We start from the raw sequence: 8,010 nt of genomic DNA, 5'->3' as shown, positions 1-8,010 counted from the left end.
GGATTGTTACACCGCCAGCAATGGTTCACAGCTTGTACCATCTGCCAGTTTTAGCCGTAGCCCAACAACCTGCTAACCTGTGCTACCCTCCTTTGTTCCAGAACCAGACCCACCTGTTCCTGCCTCGTGTTCCACTCCCTGTCGTCATCCTTGGTTCCCAGAGTCCGACTGAGAGAGAGGAAAGCGGGGCACGCAAGATGGCGCTGCTGTGAACAGTCGGAGTTTTCAGGGCTGAGGAAAAAACTCTGGACAAACCTCACAAATGACAGCTAAATTCCAGTAGAGTTGCTAAATGGATATTTAAATGTATACAGAACAAGACAACCCCTTCAGACTATACCGGGCGACTTAAAACTTTGCCAGCAGCAAGACCGAGCCAGAAGCTAATTTTAGCCAGGATGCTAGCCCCGCTTTCAGCCACTGAGGAGACCGTTGTATCCACGGACATTGAGACTGAAAATGTGAGAGAAAAAGGACACCGGAACGCTACTCATTCATATGCTTGTACCTCAAAAGACAACGGTGAGTGTGACTCTGGTCCAGAAACACCAATTAAGACTGGAGCATCCAAGAAGAAAGCTAAGTATAACATGGAGAACGAAGCTCCGCTGTCGCTAAGTGAAGTGCAGGACAACATTCGCGCTCTCACCATAAAGACACATAAAATAAACGGCACCATGAACGAGATCAAGAAACTGGTGAATAAAAACACCATGGACATTGAGGACTTAAAGAGGTCTGTTGAGCATGGCTCTCTGGAAGTTGATGGTTTGAAAACAGAAAATGCTATGCTGAAGAACAAATGCCAAACTCTGGAAAAGAAAGTGGAGGAATTGGAAAAGAAAGTAAATGACGCTGACTCATACAGCAGAAGAATGAATTTGAAGATATATGGCATTCCTGAAGGTCCAGGGGAAGACATTTGCTCCGAAGTCATGAATGTCCTCCTCGCTGTCCTGCCAGACAAAAACAGAGTTGAAGCTGCAGTGGACGTGGTTCACCGACTTGGAAGACACAGTGATGTGAATGGCGGGAATACTGCAAGACCAAGGCCTGTCATAATAAGATTCTCCAAACAGGATACAAAGGATGCAATCTGGAATGCCAAGAAAACCAAGAAAAATGCCTACCTGTGGAACCACCTGTGGTTCAAGCTGGATCTGACAGCTGCTGTCAAGGAGAGGAGAGAGCTTCTGTGGCCAAAAGTGGACAAGGCAAGGAAGGAGAACAAAGTCGCCTACTTCGTGGGAGCTCGTGCTTTCGTGGATGGGAAAGAAATTTTTCCTGACTGAATAAACTGGTAATTATTCAACTGGTCAGTTGGTTAGTAATATCTTTCAAGTATGACTCAAGTTTCTTATGAGGAAAGTTTCAAACTTTTGTATCAGAGATACGCTCGTGATTTATGCACTTTTTTCATTGTTTTGTTCTAAGAGTGTAGAAAGCAACTCAAATTAATTCTAAGTGAGAAGTCCATTTTGGATTAGAATTCAATAATCCATGTCTATTTCATTGTTGTCTTTTAATGCCAGGGGTCTACGTAATATGTTGAAGTCAGTATTTTTGTATTGTACAAGCAAACGCCATGATTTTTACTTTGTTCGGGAAACACACTCAAATGTTGAAGATGTCATGTTTTGGAGGAGCCAGTGGGGTAAAGACATTTGGTTCTCACACGGAAATATTAAGTCTGCAAGAGTAGCTATTCTACTTGGTGAGTTCAAAGGCCAAATTGTTAATTTTGAAAAAGTTGATGAAGGTAGATGGATACTTTTGGTTGTAGAAATAGCAGATAAACATCTCATTCTAATTAATATTTATGCCAGCAACAACAAACAACAAAACTCTGCAATTTTCTTCAATACCAACCCGGTCTCACAAGGATTCGTGAAACTGTCACGTAAATCAATCTATGGTTTCGTGTGCACCAACACGATTTTCTCAAACCAATGTATTTCAAATGGAGGATATTTCGTGCCACTCAGAACATATTTAAAACTACTGCAACTACGGGTTTGATTTTATTTTCATATCTGAATCTTAATCACACCTGAATAGAACGTTTAATTAATCAAATATTCCTCGTGTGTCATATTTCTCCTCGGTTAGATTTAAGCGAGTTAGGGCATTTTGAATGGGTAATTATATTTTTAATGTAAAAACGTTGCTAATCCAACACTATATTTTGCATTACATCGTCCCATATTTATAATGTAATGCAGGGGTCGGCAATTAGATGTGGCTTCGGGCCAAAATTTGTGTAAACATCATTCGGCCATTTGACAGAAGGGCCGGTGCGCTGGTATTTATTAAATAATTTTGTTTAGTGGGTATCCGATGCCCATGTAGCTCAGCAGGTTAAGCAAGCGACTCATGTACAGGAGCTGGTCTCTGACGCGGATTCGATTCCGGCCTGCTGTATTATAATATTAGGGAAATTTTTCATACACAAATGCAGATTTCTAAAATGTAAACCTATTTTTAATATGTTTCATAAAGAAATGTGTCTATTCTTCTCATCACTGAAACATGAAAAAACGGACTGCTGTAAAACTTTTTAACATGATTGAAGATATCAAACTCATGGACAACCCCTAACCCATTGGACATTCATGCGGACAGACTCCTGTTTCAATTAAAAAACAAAAACAAAACGTGCAGCACTTCTGCCAACAGTATCTGTCTGCAGGCTGCAAGAGAGAGGCGTGTCGCGAAGTAGGCATGTCGCAAAGCTTCGTGTCACTTTGCGACATGCCTACTTTGCGACACGCCCACTTTAGCAACAGCTGATTTCGTGATCTCGTTCACGTCAGAAAACACGCGAGATTTTGTTATCACCACTTTACTGTGTAGCGAACATGCCCTCTGCTGGTCAGAGTTAGCCACTGAAGCTGGATAATACAATAATACACACACAATCTCTAAATTTAACATAAAATATCCGTAAAAATCCAATCACACACAATACTAAAGTATCCTAAATGAAATGTAAATTAAATTATGTACAATGAATGCCACACTTAATATATATGTACAATGATTGCCACATGAACATCTAGAAAAATGTCACTCCCTTAAACGAAGCTTCATTAATAATGTCTGTATTACTCCCCAGTCAGACATCAGTGAAATAGCATCTTTTAAATAACAAATAATACCAAATACAGATCTCTTCAAAGCACAACAAAGTGGTGAGGTATGAGTGTGTGTGGGATGAAAAATCTAAAGTCTCTGGAGGAATGCCTCAGAGAGGTCAGCTTCTGTATCTTGGGTTCTATTTCTAATAGTTATTACTACATTGTCTTGATGGGGTCATTTTTCTGTAAATGTAAATAAATAATTTATATCACAAGTGTAACATTTTGTGTCAGACTTTATTTGGTTGGATGATGAGAACAGTCAACAACATACACAAGACTGCTTTTGAATTTCATAGTCAGGTAACTACATTCATTTACTGATGAAGAATGATAGTCAGCCAGAGCTTTAAAACTGTGACAATTGAAGTTAATTACATTCATCACCTTTTTAATATGTGTTGCTCTGCTGAGAAACAAAGTTGATTAAGAGCTCATTGCATCCACTGGCACATGCTCCTGTCAACATTCTAATTTAAAAATGAAATCTATCAACCAAAAGACAAATAAACAAGCAAACTTTTTCACCAACCATCAGCCCCTCATTGTCTTCCCAGTCATGATTCTAAATAGATGGAACATTCCAAGATAAACATATCAAAACTATACTAGTTGGTGGTCTTCCAAATGTCCATTTTTTGTCAGTTTGTAAAGGATGCTGCTGATGCAAGCAGCAAGAGTTTCACAAGTTCATGGTGACAATAAGTGAAATTTGAAAAAAAAACCCACTTAATATGGCTTCAAATATCATCTATTATAATATGCATCTCTGTCTCTGTTCAACTGTGGGGATTTTTTTTAAATTATAGTCTAGATCTCAGTTAGTTCTGATATTATTTCCAGATAGCCCTTGGTCTCTGATCGGCAATGCCGATGTACGATTTATAATATTAGTGTAACTGTTTATTATTGTGTGTCAGGCTCATGACCGGTGGTTCAAACTTACTAATAAAATGAAACAAAGGACAAACATGACAAATACTATGGTGTGCTTCCTAGTGAGACCATTCAGTGGGCCTTAAACCAAGGCTGCCTGTTATTGTTATTGGTAACAACACTGTCCTTTGAAGAAGGTCTTAATTACACATACATGTAAAGTCGCCATATTATATCACTCATTCTGTTGTTGTCACATATTCTTATATCTGTGTCTTCATCATCTGTTCTTTTCCGCTTCAGTCGGAAAACAGGTGAAAGACGGCCAGAAATCATGTCCTTTCCCTCCTTAGTGAAATGGGCAAACCTTCTCCCATGCCTGAAGAAACAAAAAATAAACTAAGAAAAATAGTCATAATACTTAAAGCTGCTGTCCGGAGTTTCCGTTTGTTTTCAATCTATGTATCATTTTTTAACAAAGCTTAAATGTGTTAGTCTAGTTCGATACTATAATATAAAGTTAGAATAACGCGATATGAAAATTTATTCCTGAGCTCCGCCTTCCTCTCATAGACCCCCATGTTATTTCAAAAAGCGCCGGTTGCTGCCAACCAATCAAGTTCGAGTTTCAGCTTTGTCATGCTGTCAATCAACGGTTACGTGCACAGCAAGCAAGCCCATGCAGAGGTGGGCGAGCTACGCACTACGCAACCGCGCGCACATTTGTTTTGCTTGTGGAGGAGAGAGCATCAGGGCTCAGCAACTTCCAGAAAAGTTACCAATCCCACGGCTTGTCAGGCCAAGAGACTGCAGGACGTTTTTTGGCTCGGGGTGCTCGCCTCGCTCCCCGACCACGGCCCTCCATAGCCCGCCTGACGGCTTCGTTTAGATGCCGTGGTCGGGGTGCTCGCCTCGCTCCCCGACCACGGCCCTCCATAGCCCGCCTGACGGCTTCGTTTAGATGCCCGACCTCTGGAGGAAGATGTTGGGGCATCTGGGACATACTCTTCGTCAGAGGAGTCATGCAATTCTGAACTCTAGATAGAAATAAATAAACAATGTAACATATATACACGCGTAAATGCACTAAGTTTGATAAACAACGTCATTGAGAGGGATACACGAGTGTAATCACATATTGAAACTTTACTAGTTCGTCCTAGCAGATTCATGTTATTTTGGTATTAGGACAAGTTAAACTCAATACAGCATTCTAACGTAATTCCTTTATTATTTACTAAATGTACTAAATGTAGAAGAGGGGAAAACAGCAAAACAGGCGAGATGCTGCAGCACTCCGGGCACTCCTCTCATGTACTGCGCGCGTGCACAAATAAAGGGGCGAAATCAGAGGGAGGGAGGGTGGGACCAACAGTGTTCTGGGAGACGCTGCGATTCAAACTCCGGACTGCAGCTTTAAAGGGCCAGCTAGGGATACAATATAACAATATTTTTATCTAACAAAGAAATCTAATCTCCTTTGTTAGATCTCTTTGATCTAACAAAGGTTCAATCAATCATACCCTTCCAGGATTAGGTTTTTCATAGTAACGGAACACCACCATCTCCTCAGAACTGGCATGTCGTCCTTATAGGAAGAGCACATTCCACAAATCCACAATGATTAACTTCATGTACATGTATGTTGCTGTTACTTTAAATATCCAAACTAGTTTGTCAAACTTACAGGAACTGTAACGATCAAATTATCGGTTCAACTTACAACAGTGAAGTCAAATAGAGCACCAAGAATGAGGTACCAGGCGTACTGTGTCAGAAACATTAAACAGGTTAAGGTACTGAAACTATGTTCAGCTAATTTGAAAGTTCCATGTTTGAAAGCTTACCATTATCATAAAAATGCCACAGTCATTTGCATGTGTCTGTCTCGGAAGCCCCTGCGCCACGATAGTAGAACAAATATCAAAATGTATCTAGTACAATTTATTTTAAAAAGCATGGTATCATGATATTGCTTTGATGGGCCAAGTCAGTTTATATGGGGGTGTATATTAATACTAAAAACGTTTTGAGCAAAATAGTTACAATATTCACTGCAGGCCACCCTCTTTTGGGGACACAGCAACAGAGGACACTTGATTCCCATAAATGCAGTTGTATCTTCTGATGAAGTAATGCAATCTTGAAGACTGTTACCTCTATGTCTTTGCCTGTTTTTTCAATCCAGGGACCTGGAACCAGCTGCTTTGCGAGATCACTGTTATTTAAAGAAAATACGGTTACATAATGCCTCTTCTGTATTAGCATATCAACTTAAAACAAAATAATAGCTCTCTTTTCAAGTCTTACTTGACAAATACATAAATACGTAATATGAAATAATGTAAAAAACATATATCAAACACCGAAACATACGGACTGAGCACAGTAGAGAATTTACACGAATTTATAAAACACCCTCGGTACACATAGTACACATATCCAGACAAAAGAGGACGTTTGGTCACCCTATTACAACACACATTGCAACGTTCAGTCATTCTTTTTGTGACGTTTACACAGCAACAGGCTGGTGTACTTCTGTTTCTTCAATGAAATAATATTACATACTATAATATCGCCTATCACCATAGCTATGAAACAACAACATGCAGCAAGTCGTTTACATTTATTACATGAAATATGCTAAAACTTACAGTGTGGACACGACCCGCCATGGTTGAAGATTCAAATCTCACATCTCGCGTGTTTCTCCGTGACTGCCGGTGAGAGGCGTGTCGCAAAGTAGGCGTGTCGCGAAGTGACCATAGACTGTATATATAGTGGACGTAGCATCTGGCTCCAGAATTGAAGGCAACCCAGAAGTGTCAAAAACTTGCAATATCACGCCGTCCGCTAGGATTGGCTCCAAGAAGCTTTTTCTCCATAGAGCTCAATTCATTTTTGGAGAAAATAAAATTTGATAGACTGATTTTCTACAGCTCAGGATTTTTTTCCCGTTAGTTTTCACGGTCAAAATGAGAGATCAGGTGGCCGATCTTAAAATAAATCAATACTGAATTTTAAATAAATCGTTAAAGTTGGCGGAGCCAGGGGGTGTGGCTATACTTGATGGACAGCAACAGAAGCCTCTGCGGTAAAACGTGGGCGGGTCCTCAGCCAATCCTGCCCCTAGTTGCTCTCCGGTCCAGTCTGTTTGATGACGCTTTTTACGTCACTGGCTCCAAAAAATCCAAAACGGCGACCAGGAAGTAGCAAAATCCGGGCTTCATTTTCTCGGCGTTGAAACCAACGGGTGACGTCACGGTTAGTTTACGCCTGGAAGTGACGCGAAGCTTTGCGAAACGCCTACTTTGCAACACGCCTCTCTCTTGCAGCCTGCAGACATACCCGTCTCACTTCGGCACCTTTCTTCTTCGGTGGTGTCTGTGTAAAACAATGTCAAACATGCAAACAGCACACCTAGCGCCATGAAGCACAAAATGCAGGTGTAAATCAATGGGGTGCTGAACATAGCGGGAATAATAGATAATAATAATAATAGGTAATAGAATATTCTGAAATTAAGCTCGACTGTAGGCAGGTATTTTGCAAACACTGTAAACACTCACACACACTTATATATGTTAGAGAAGCAGATAATAGCAGTAAAGTCAATTATTTTAATAATTTGAAGAGACAATATATTATTACGCTATATATACATATATAAACAAAATACTGACTAATGAACACATATTTCTATACAAAACAATATATATATATATATATTATCATTTTCTGACATATCTTTTTTAATATATATGTATGAATTATATTGATAGTCTATATGTGATTTATATAATAATTTTCTCTGATATATAACTTTTATCTATTCTATATATATGTGAATGATGTTGATACTCCATCTATGATTTATATCACTTCTTATCTATTGTATTCTTCTTATTAGGAAAGTATCACATCCACAAAATGAAATGGGCTAATAAAAAAACAAACTTTAATGAATTTATTGTAGACATTAACTTATACATTT

At 39.4% G+C, this 8,010-nt stretch overlaps 1 long non-coding RNA gene across 1 annotated transcript; it reads right to left on the bottom strand.

The window, feature by feature from the left end:
* Positions 1-3,355: 3,355 nt before the first annotated feature.
* On the bottom strand, positions 3,356-7,701 carry LOC127537442 (uncharacterized). The gene is made up of 2 exons (XR_007947067.1): positions 6,671-7,701; positions 3,356-6,231 (listed from the first exon to the last, which is right to left on the bottom strand). It is a non-coding gene; the product is annotated as an uncharacterized LOC127537442 (long non-coding RNA).
* Positions 7,702-8,010: the final 309 nt, after the last annotated feature.

This window comes from Acanthochromis polyacanthus, chromosome 15 (assembly GCF_021347895.1).
Source record: "Acanthochromis polyacanthus isolate Apoly-LR-REF ecotype Palm Island chromosome 15, KAUST_Apoly_ChrSc, whole genome shotgun sequence".
In the NCBI taxonomy this organism is placed as follows: domain Eukaryota; kingdom Metazoa; phylum Chordata; class Actinopteri; family Pomacentridae; genus Acanthochromis; species Acanthochromis polyacanthus.
The sequence above is the reverse complement of the archived record's forward strand: the minus strand, read 5'-3'. Positions and strand labels throughout refer to the sequence as shown.